The following is a 12,781-nucleotide window of genomic DNA, read 5'->3' as shown; positions in this document are numbered from 1 at the left end:
AGAATCGGCCGGGTCGAAGTGTCGAGAGATGTGACCAACGCAAAAGGGGTCACTCCCACGAGCGTTGTTGGCACCTTCATCCGCACCTTCGGCCGACGCTCAATCGAGGGGAACGAAGCAGAAATGGAGAAAGGAGAAATGGCGAGGAACGAAGAAGAGAAGGGGGCTATGGTGGCTTAGGAATGCTGATCGCGTCTAACCCTAAGGGTTATAATGCGTTCAGCGGGTCGGATGTAGCAAGCGGGTGCGGATCGACATCTTTTAATTCAACCCGACCCGACCCCGCTACTTACACTCGACCCAGCCCTAACGTCTCGGCCCAGCCCACCTACAATGTATGGGCCGGCCCAGATTCAAGCACTTCGGCCCAGCCCATCTGCAGCTCTTGGGTCAACCCAGAATCTCGGCCCAGCCCACAAGCCCGACCCGAATCTGGCCCAACCCGACCCGACTTCGGCCCGCTAGAAAATTGCCAAATTTCCCAAATTCTCTCTCAGCTTCAATCCATTTTACAGCTCCAACAGTCCCGTGGGATAGGTTTAGTATCTCATAATTCCCAAAAATCTTCAAAATGGATTATTGACTCCGGAGCGACTGATCACATGACTTGGGACCAAACAAAATTATATAATTTTGTCCCTACGGATACCCAACATGTGATCGTTGCAAATGGAGATAGAGCCAAAATTTCTGGCTTTGGCTCTTCACAATTGCTTAATAATACTAATCTCATATATGACATTCTTTTATTACCTAATTTTACATCTAATTTGTTATCTGTGGGCACTATAACCCGCACTTTAAATTGTAATGTAATTTTCTCACCCTCCGCTGTAATATTTCAGGATCGCACCATAGGGAAGACGATTGGTGAGGGGTACTTTGAAAATGGCCTCTACTACCTCACCGATCATACTAATCGGTGCCTTGCAACCACTAAATCCTCCCACGACAGCACCTTAATGCATAGGCGATTTGGGCATCCGGCCGATAAAATTTTTAATCAATTATTTTGTCTTAAAATCAACTCTGGTTGTTTTGACACCTGTAAATTTTCAAAGCATACCAGATTGCCATTTCATGTATCCTCCACTATTTCAACAAAGATGTTTGATTTAATTCACTCCGATGTTTGGGGACCTGCCCCCTGTACTTCATACAATCATTTTCGTTATTTTGTAACATTTATTGATGATTTCTCCCGTCTCACATGGGTATACTTACTAAAAGGCAAAAATAAAATTTTTTCTTGTTTTCAGAATTTCTTTTATTTCATTCAAACTCAATATAATGCCAAAATTAAAATTTTCCGGTCTGACAAAGGCACCGAATATATTAATAAAACCTTCTCTGATTTCTTTTCCACAAAAGGCATTTTACATCAAACTACCTGTATTTACACTCCTGAACAAAATGGCATTTCTGAAAGAAAAAATCGTCATCTTCTTGAAGTTACAAGATCACTTCTTTTTCAAAACAATGTCCCCCATATTTTTTGGTCGGATGCCCTCCTCACCGCTGCCTACCTTAATAAACGATTACCTACTCCCACTCTTAAAAACCTCAGTCCTCTGGAAATTCCTAAAGGCCGAAAAATAGAATTAGGCTACATTCGAGTTTTTGGTTGTATTGCTTTTATTCATGTTAAACGATCCCATAAACTCGACAAAAGTTCCGTTAAAACTATTTTTCTAGGATACTCCTTTGAAAAAAAGGGGTACAAGTGCTATGATCCCTCCACACACAAGTCTTATATTTCCATAGATGTGTTTTTTTATGAAAGTTCAGCCTACTTCCCCACTCCTTCTCACCCCACGTCTCCCTTATTTCCCGATAATTTTTCCTTTTTTGACAGATCTGATCCATCTCTCTCAGCAGAAGTAGAGATTCTAGAGGTCCCATCTGTGGCTGCTCCTTCGGGGGGAGATCGGCTTATTCCCGCGGCAACTCCTTCAGGGGGAGAAAATAAACCACACGTGGAAGAAGCAATTGCCCTACGGAGATCATCTCGACCATCTAGACCTCCTGCTAAGCTAAAGGACTATGTGTCCCACTCGGTATTGTATCCTATCCATCGCTTTATCAATTATAAATCAGTCTTGAACTCTTATAAGGCATATCTCAACACTCTTTCCTCTCACACTGAGCCAACTTCTTTCTATGATGCTAACACCAACCCTAATTGGTGTAAAGACATGAAAGAAGAACTCCAGGTCTTGGAGAAGAATGAAACCTGGAAGCTTGTCACCCTACCACCAAACAAAAGACCAGTTGGTTGTAAATGGGTGTACAAAATTAAATACAAGCATGATGGTTCAATTGAGAGGTATAAAGCTAGGCTGGTAGCAAAAGGCTTTTCTCAGACCTATGGTGTAGATTACCAGGAAACCTTTGCTCCGGTAGCAAAAATGAGCACTGTTCGTATTTTACTATCTGTTGCTACTAACTCAGGATGGAGATTATTTCAGATGGATGTTAAGAACGCATTTCTTCAAGGATCTCTGGAAGAAGAGGTGTACATGTCTCTCCCTCCAGGTCATAAATTTTCCTCTGACTCCTCCCTGGTATGTAAGTTACAAAAGGCAATCTACGGATTGAAGCAATCTCCTAGAGCATGGTATGCCAAGCTAAGTCATTTTTTGTTAAAAATTGATTTCAGCAAATGTACCTCTGATTCATCCATGTTCGTTAAACACACTCACACATACACGATCATTATCTTGATTTATGTAGATGACATTATTGTAACAGGGAACAGTAATGAAGAAATTGAGAAAGTAAAGCAAAAATTAAAAGAGGAATTTAAAGATCTTGGTCAATTAACTTACTTTCTCGGAATAGAAATAGCAAAATCTCATAAAGGGCTATTTCTGTCTCAAAGAAAGTATGTTCTAGATCTCTTAAAAGAAACAGGAAAAATAGGAGCTAAGCCTATAGATACCCATATGGAGACCAAAACTAGACTCAACTTAGAAGATGGTGATCCTTTAGGTGACATAGGTCATTACCAGCGCCTGGTAGGAAAATTAATATATTTAACCGTCACCAAACCTGATATTAGTTATGCTGTAAGTATGATTAGCCAATTTATGCATGCTCCTCGTACCTCTCATTTAGATGCGGTTGATAGGATCCTAAGATATCTCAAAGGTACTCCAAGACAAGGTATCTAGATGAAAAATAACAATAATACTATCACTATTACTGGTTTTTCTGATGCAGATTGGGCAGGGAGCTGTGACAGGAAATCGACTTCAGGATTCTGCACATTTGTAGGGGGAAACCTAGTAACGTGGAAGAGCAAAAAGCAATCAGTAACCGCAAGGTCCAGTGCCGAAGCCGAGCATCGTGCCATGGCATCGACGGCTAGCGAACTGGTTTGGATAAAACAAGTTTTGGCTGATATGGGGGTAGAACATAAAGGTCCAATGGAGATGTACTGTGACAATCAAGCAGCCAGACACATTGCATCGAACCCAGTCTTTTACGAAAGGACTAAACATATTGAAATTGACTGTCACTTTATAAGGGAGAAAGTTCAATCAGGAGAAATCATAACTCCATTCGTCCGAAGCCACGAACAACTGGCAGACATCTTCACCAAGGCTCTAAACAAAACAAGTCATCGAAGGCTTCTCAACAAGATGGGTTCTATCAACTTATTTGAACCCACCTTGAGGGGGAGTGTTGAAGAAACCCCAATACCTGTTGAAGACACACCAAAACCACCAGACTATGGCAACAATGTTCAACAGTCAAAAACTGTTAAGGACCAACAGTCTTTGACTCTTGGATATGGCCTCAGAACTTCTGATCATCACAGGCCTATTAGGAAAAAGGAGCAACACTCTCCCCTAAGGGAAAAAGGCTGCTTCTACCTTCCCCTAAGCTAGAATTGAACGTTGGAGTGCAATAAGCAGCAAGAAATAGCAATAAGACCGTTGCATTCAAAAACTAGTATATAAAAGGATACTCATTTCTCATGTAATCTCAGAATACTAACAATTACTGTATATTCATCATTGATAATAGAAGCTTAAATTCATCAATTATACAATTCGAACAATTTTGAATTCAACTAGAAACAAAAAAAGATAAACCGCTTTGATTAACTAAAAAGTACAATTATGGGTTTCAGCCAATTTAAGGCATATCACAAAAAGAAAATAAGAAAAAAAAAACTCTTTTATTTTTTCTGTATAGCATAATTTATGTATTTTGTTAGGTCATTTTTCTTAATCTAAATTTGAGTTCCAAAATGCTCCTCAATTATTTGAATTTCATATCTAATGAGAAATTAAGAAATTTTGTATTTATGGGTTTTGATTGTTTTGTTTAATATGGAAGATCACAGTATTAGTTATTGTTATTGGGAAGGAAGAGTTCGTCTGTTGAATTTACTATCAGTAATAACGAAGACAACAGTAGAAAAGGAGGAGCCTGTTGGTTTTAGCCTTGACATCTACCGTTGATTTTATAATATTTTTGTTGTATTACACTTGTTGGTTTTAGCCTTTATATTTGATTCAGAAGAGTTATTTTTTGGTTATTTTTCTTCTTTGTAATTGGAGTTGAGGTTCTGAATATGCTTAGAAACGCTCAGCATTAGTTTTCATTTTTTTTAGTTTATATATATTGTTTTTATTTAAATAAATGAAGTGAGAAACCCTAATTGATAAGGGAGCTTTTATATTTTTTTTTTATATTTTTATTGTTTTATTTATTAATACTTGTTATTTTATTTTGATTATCAATAGTATATTGTTATCTTATTGTAACTATTAATAGAGGAATTAAAAAAATGATAATGATATAAATAACTATTGAAATATGCACTCAATTTTTTTTAATAAAAGAATAACTTTATTATAATTTTGTTTTAATAAAAAAAATTAACTTTATTATTTTAATTATTCAATTTTATATTGTGTTTTATTATAGTCACTTTACAAATAAAAGATTGACACATAGTAAAATAATGAATGAAAAGAGTAATTAAAGAAAATAATAACTAAAATTAAAGTTGAATAATTAAAATAAAATGAATTAAAGTCCTATGACTAAAATAATACTAAATAGAAATTTAATGACTATTTATATTATTATCTAAATTCTATTTTTATAGAATTAGAGAATTAATTCAATTAGAATGAGACCAAAAAATTCAATTACATAATATATAAAAAGTTGAGAGTCTAAATATAAATATAGCCTTTTTTTTAATAAAGGGGAGGCGACAACCTTAAGTAGAATTAAACAATACAACTTCTAACAAAAGAGAGACACCAAGAAAGTCTTGTTGAAGGAGGTCTTAGAGAGCAGGATGAGAAGTATCAAATAAATGGTAGCCAAATTCAAAATTAAAACCCAAGTTAGCTAGAAAATTACCACATATGGTTCATTCACGATGGATATAACGAAAGGATTACACCAATCTTTGCGAACCATTTTTTAACCTCCTTCATCAGCTCAATGTTCTTTAAGGAGCCATTATTCTCACCATTTAGAATTTGAATGACACTCTTATTGTCAGATTCAATGGCACCTTTCTATAGTTCTTCTCCATAAAGTCATTATTACACTACACACTCCAAGGTTCATCGTAAACCTGGCAAGTCAATCTCCATATTAGTTTCTAATGAGCCCACCTGCTTTTGCACGCCCCAAAATCCTTCTCAATGCCCCATCGGAGTTCAATTTGCACCATCCCAACTGAGGCTTCTCCCAACTTTTAACTTTTCCACCTGAAGGAGAGAATGACTAGTTCCCAAGTTGTCAGACATTGCCTCCTCAAAAGCTTTTGCTCTATCAATAATGGGCGACATTTGATTGTAAGGTAGAGAATAGGAATCATAAAAAAGACAGCCATTGATGTGCATCATTTTATACATGTCTATATGCCCAATTGTTTACATTTTTGTTCATAGTTAACTTGTTTTATGCTAGAATCACCTGTGTTTTGGTTCCTTTCATGTTTCAGGTGACTATCGATGGACATTATCAGTAATCGAGGGAAATACGCGCAATTACGGACCTAAATCCATCAAAATTGAGCGAGGGCTAGCATCTCAAGGTTGAGCACGGCCTGGACTCTAGCCGCACTGAACCATCAACACTTGACCTTCAAGAGTGCCATTTTCGCACGGTTTCTGAGGCCACCACGGCCAGTGGTGGCTCAGCATCGGCGAAGGCACGACCAGGAAGAAGCCTTAAGTTGCGGGACATGGAGGTCAAGCAAGGCCTGGACTCCGACCGTGCTGATCAGCACGGGCTTGACCACGGCCATGCTAAGAGATTTATATAGGCAAATGCGATTTATTGAGCTAGGGTTCGATTTTCTGACTTGATTTTACATATACATGCATAAGCCATCTTTTCCCAAACTTCAATATTTGACTTTAGGAGGCCATTTCATCTATTAAAGGAAGGATTACATTGGTTTTAACATCTAATTGAAGATCAAGAGGAGATTTGGAGGCATTCAAGAGGCAATTTAAGGTTCATCATTCGAAAATGGGAACTTAGGGTTTTTCATCCAATTTGAAGAAGAAGGGTATACATGCTTTCAATTTACTTTTTTGAATTTGTTCTTTACTTTGTGTTGCTTATTAGTATGAGTAACTAAATTTGTTAAACCCATTAGGGTTCCTATGTTGTTGGATTATTTTTAATGTTTATGAGACTTTGATTATCAATGCTTGTCTCTTCTTGCTTTCATTATTAATGAGAAATCACATTATTCATGATATGTTGTGAGTTGTAGCGTTTAGATTGCTTTATGTAATTGAAAAATTCATTTAGTAATTGGAAATTTAAATAGCAAGAACTGGTTAATGATCACTTAGAGATAAGGGTAATTGACTAGCCGGATTAAGAATTAACAAAGCTTAATAAAGGCGAATTAAAGTTGAATGCAAATTTAATAATCGATCGTTAAGAAGAGATTTTAACTTTAGGTTCTTAGATTTAGGAATTCGGTTATCTCGAGAGGAAAACCGAATTCAGTTGAGAATTCGTCCACGGATAATTGCAATTGGTAATCAATATAATCTTTATCTTCACTAAAATCCAACTAGCTTAGGTCCTCTTGGGTTTGCTTTTTTCTTTAGTTGTTTCACGAAATCCTTTCAGTCTGTCTGACACTTAGTTAATCACTTGCTTACATTTAATCATAGAATAGCAACTTTAATAATTTTGTTGGGGTTAGATATCATAAGACGCTGTAGTAGTTCTGGGATCATCTTGCAAATTTGGAATCCTTAATAACTCTACCAGATTTGAACCCACTAATACGAGGCTCTATGAGAACACCAATTTAGGATTATCAATCTATGAAAAATAAAAGAGAGCTTGACAGAATCTAGAGCTGGCAGCACCCTCATAAATCCAAGATAAAATGGAGTTGTGTAACATTAAAAGTATTTATGATAACGAGAAGAGAGACTATACACAAGCATCATACATCAAATTGGTAGTCTACGCTATTAGCATCAACATTATGCTCTTCATTATCAAGTTGGCTAAGAAGATTATTCTAGCAACTGTTGTCTGATTGTAATTGATGAACAATTTTAGAGGAGCCTTTACTAGAGTCCTTCCCTCTACTCTTGATTCTTAAACTGTTTTTCAAGTTGACAACTCCTTTAGGATCTAAAGCATGAACAAACCCTCCCAACCTTACTGAAATATAAAGCTTGCATCTAAAGAGATTTAAATAAAAGTGGTCATAGAAAGAGGATAACCAGATGACCTCAAATTCACTCTTTTTTTCCATGGCCATGCACGTTAGAATTCACCAAGGATGAGTTAGCTTGTTGGACATTATTAGGGACCTTAGATGGCCCACTAAAGATATTTTTCTTTTTATTGAATTGACTAGAATTATCTATGTTGGGTTCAACTCCAGGCACATTATCCATCATACCACCATTTCTTGCCTTGGAATGCTTCAAGTTCACGTCAAGGGCCCATATCTCATCGACATTGATAATATTCAGAGAAGGAGAATCAGAAGCCCACTTTGACTTATTGCTCACTTCCTCCATAATCTTGCCAAATGCATCTTCCTCAATTCCCAAATCAACTAGGACTCTAAATTTGGAAGGATTAGCCTTATCTCCACTAATGTAGGATTTGTTGCCTTATCATTAGTAGTTGCCTTTTTTATTGTCCTACGATCACGACATGGCGTGTTCATCTACAGACCCATACAAGAGTAGTTAGCTTGAACTAGTATTAACGGACCACCCGCTAGACCTCCATCAACTATCCCCTCAGCAACCGTAATGTCAGCCATTACATCATTTTTTTCTTTGTGCTTGAACACACATATCTCACTATATAGCAGGAAAATCCTCATATTCAACATTTTGCATCCTCTTGTCAATACAAACTTTTGAAACTAGAGGGTTCCAGAAATCGAGTTCAACAGCTACCCTAGCAAAGTTTTACTTTGGTCGCTACTTGTATGTTATAATCAATCATGATTGGCTTCCCAATAAGAGTAACTAGGGTCTAAACAACACTCTTATGATAGTATTGTAATGGCAAGCCTGGAAAATAGACCCATGCCACAATTGCAACCAGATCATATGAGTTTATGGTAAACGACAGACTCAATGGTCGAACAGTCAAGAAATTACCAAAAATCATCCATTGCCCCTTTAAAAGAGTAACAAACCTCTCAATTTTCAAACTTAATCAAGAAATAATCATTATCCAAGTCACTACTTTATAATTAGACTTTAACTGCCATAGACTTTCAATCCTACTGCATAACATATGATACCCAATAGTTCTCCCTAACAGATAGACCACAACTGCATTCTTGAGGGACATAGTCATTAAATCTTGAATTCTGTTTGAAAACTCAATGACTGGGATTCCATTTTCTCTTCGGTATGAATATCATCCTCAAGGATGGCGAAGTCTATCTCTAGTTCAGGAATTTGACCTCCTTACACTTCCCAACTGCTAAAAGCTTGTCTTTAAAGAATACCTTCTTAGTGGATCTGTCCTCCAATAAGGGTGGAGGGGAAGAATTGAGATCAACCATGGAGAGAAGAATTTCTTTTTAACAAACTCTTTGCTTTATCATCTAGTTAGATTGAATCTATTTAATTTACTAATAAAAATAAAATGAAAATGAAATTCATTAAAAATATATAAAAATATTAATTAATTAATTAATTAAAAAATATAAAAAATAAGAAATAAAGAAATAAACAAGAAAATAAGATAAAATAAAACCATACATAGAGAACAAGAAAAAAAACTCAAAAATCAAAATTCTTAGAATAATGAAAACTCAACAACTGAAATTACCTGATCCTTATCTTCCTTTACTCTTACATTTTCTCACCAACAAAACAATAGCAAATCCACTAACTCTAATAAACAAACTTCAATTTATAGTATAGAGAAAGAGAACATGTCAAAAAATACAAACTAAGAAAAAAATTAGAATTAGTAAATTAAAGATTCATAGTAAATAAAGAGAGAACATAGAAAAAAAATCAAAATTAAAGTAAAGAATGATAAATAAATAAAAGTTGGTAGGCTCTTATAGTACTAATGGGTATCTTTATTCCTCTATTTACTTCTCTTTTCTATATACAACTCAAAATAATAATTTATGGCCTCTTTTGATCGAGAGTTAAGCTTAATAAATTAACATATGATAAGAATGATAACGCAATGGAAGTCTCTTTTATTATAGATCTAATAACATTTGCCAATATCAATAAATCTAACTACAACAACTACAATTTTAGTTTCTTAGCAGAGATGGTTTATTTGATGGAGATGGTGATGGAAATTAGAATGATAAGTGGTAAAGGGTAAGTTTTAATAGTTTATAGAGCTTATGGGCTAAATGGTTGATATAATGATAAGACTTTGTTAATAGTTGTTATGAATGATGGTTTGTGCACTGCTGGAGTTAGTTAGAGAGCTGGACACGTGTTTCTATGTGAATGGCTTGAGCTTTAGTTAGTTGATGTATTTATAGCTAATCTATGTTGTATTATTTCTATTGATGCATTTTAATGACAGAAAATATATTCCATACATTCTTTCAATTCTCTCTTGTTAGGGTTTATATTTTTCTGATTTCCACTCTTTTTTGTTCCTTACTCTTCTTTTCCTTCTACAACTCCTCCTCTTATGCCTTCTACCGGTTCTTTCTCTCTAGTAGATAATCCAATTATTGATTTAGATTTTTCTATTATTACTCCTATTGGTTCTTCTTATCCTGAAACTAACATTAATGTCTCTTCTCGAAGTATTTCTTTTCCTGTTACAATTCTTGAGCCATCCAATAATCAAATTCCACCAATTGTGGAATCTGTTTAGTTGCCCTCTCATGTTATCTCAGCTTCAATTCATGGTTCTCAAGTGTGTGATAATGTGCATTGTTTGATAATAAGAGCTAAAGTAGGAATCTACAAGCCCAAGTATTTTATGACTACTGCAAAGGAACCAATAACAATTGATTTAGCTCTTCTTCATCATGAATGGAAGGTTGCAATGTTAGCAGAATATGTTGTTCTATTGAAAAATAAGTAAAGAGTTTAGTTCCATTACCTCCTAACAGACAACCAATTGGTTGTAAGTGGGTATTTAGAATGAAAGAAACTTCTAATGGTTCAATAGCTATATACAAAGCAATAATAATATCTAAAGGTCTTCATCAGAAAGCTGGCTTTGATTTCAATAAAACCTTTAGTCCAATTGTGAAGCCTACTACCGTTAGGATTATTCTGACAATTGCATTGAAACACAACTAGAAAATTCAATAGTTAGATGTTAACATTGCGTTCCTTAACAGTGAATTATAAGAGAATGTGTTTATGCAACAACCTTAAAGATTTATTGATTCTTTCAAGACAGGTATGTCTGCAAACTGCAAAAGGATCTTTATCGCCTTAAACAGGCTTTCGGAGCCTAGTTTGAGGAGCTTGCTGGTGTCTTGCATAAGCTTGGTTTTATTTCTGCAAAATTATATCCATCATTATTTATTAGAATAATTATGTCCTTGTCTATGTGGATGATGTAATGGTTACATAGAATAGTTTTATTGAGGTAGATAAACTAGTGACACAATTGAATCAGGCTTTTACTCTCAAGGACCTAGGACAAGTCAATTATTTCCTAGGGATCCAAGTGTATCACACCTTTGAAGGTCTTCACTTGTCTCAATCTAAATATATTTTTGACTTACTTCAGGAAACAAAAATGATGCATTGTAAGGAATTAGCACTCTTATGGTGAGCAATCTCAAGTTTTATGCCTATGGCTTGAAACCTATTGAAGATGTACAGTTGCACAAATGCACAGCTGGAGCCTTATAGTATATGACTATTATAAGGCCATAAATTGCTTTCAGTGTAAACAAGGTTTATCAATTTATCAAGAAGATCATTGAAATGTTGTTAAATGAATCTTTAGGTACTTCAAAGGTACAATTCAACATGGTTTACATATTCGAAAGTCTACTCATCTTGATCTTGTTGGGTTCAGTGATGCAGATTGGGCATCTGATCTAAATGATCGTAGGTCAACTTCAGGATTTTATATGCTCTTTGATGATAATCTAGTCTTCCAACATTCCAAGAAACAATCTACTATGTCAGGATCTAGTATGAAAGCAAATTGTAGGAGCTTGGCAAATTTAGTTGCATAATTGACCTGGATTAAGTCTATTTTAGCTGAGCTACACATTTCTATTCCTCAAGCTCTTATGATTTGGTGTGATAATAAAAGCATTGTGTTGTTATCTAGCCAATCCAATGCTTCATGTAAGGTCAAAAGACATTGAGCTTGATTTGTATTTCGTTCAAGAGAAAGTGATTATAAAGAAAATAGATGTCAGACATGTTCCTTCAGTTGACCAGTTGCATGATGTCTTTACTAAAGCTATTTCAAGTCATCTCTTTAATTCTGCTTGCTTCAAACTTAGAATAGAAAATCTTTCTACCCTAAGTTTGAGGGGGATGTTAGGAATGATGGTTTTTGTGTTGCTGGATTTAGTTAGAGAGCCGGACACGCATCTCTATGTGAATTACTTAAATTTTAGTTAGTTGGTATATTTACAGCTAATACATTTTGTATTATTTTTATCAATGGCTAATAAAACTATTTGATTTAGGGTTTTATTGCTTAGAAAAATTATGTACTTTGTACTTGTTATCAAATATAGCAAGTATTTTTTAAATTTTTTAATTTTTAACATTATACTTTAATATTTATTTTAATTTTAGTATTAATGAAATTATCAATCAAATATGTTGACGTGAATCAGAAACAAAAAGGACTAGGTCAGTACTTCCATTACTAAAATGTAAGCACAAGATTATTGAAACTCCAAAGTAAAAAAAAAAGTGTTTAAACGATAATATTTTAATAATTGGATGAGTCAATAATTCTAATACTGACTCAATTTTTTTTTATTGTTATCAAAGTTCATACTAGTGAGCAAATTTAACGAATAATTTTATTGAAAGTTATAATTGAAATTAATATTAAAATATAGTGATAAATTTAAACATTTAGAAATCAACCCTTGATTTAATTGCTTTTAAAAATAAGGTGTTGAATTATTTTGACCTCAAAGAAAGTTATTAACAAAACGATGCAATTTAATTTACTATATTATTCTTTATTTTAATTAATTTTATATTAAATACATTTTAAAAGATGATAATGTGTAATGTTCACGGGCAATGCAAAATATGCGCAAATTAGCTGTTGAGAGAAGACTTGAAAATAACAAACTGAATCA

This window comes from Ricinus communis, chromosome 8 (assembly GCF_019578655.1).
Source record: "Ricinus communis isolate WT05 ecotype wild-type chromosome 8, ASM1957865v1, whole genome shotgun sequence".
Lineage (NCBI taxonomy): Eukaryota > Viridiplantae > Streptophyta > Magnoliopsida > Malpighiales > Euphorbiaceae > Ricinus > Ricinus communis.
The sequence above is the reverse complement of the archived record's forward strand: the minus strand, read 5'-3'. Positions refer to the sequence as shown.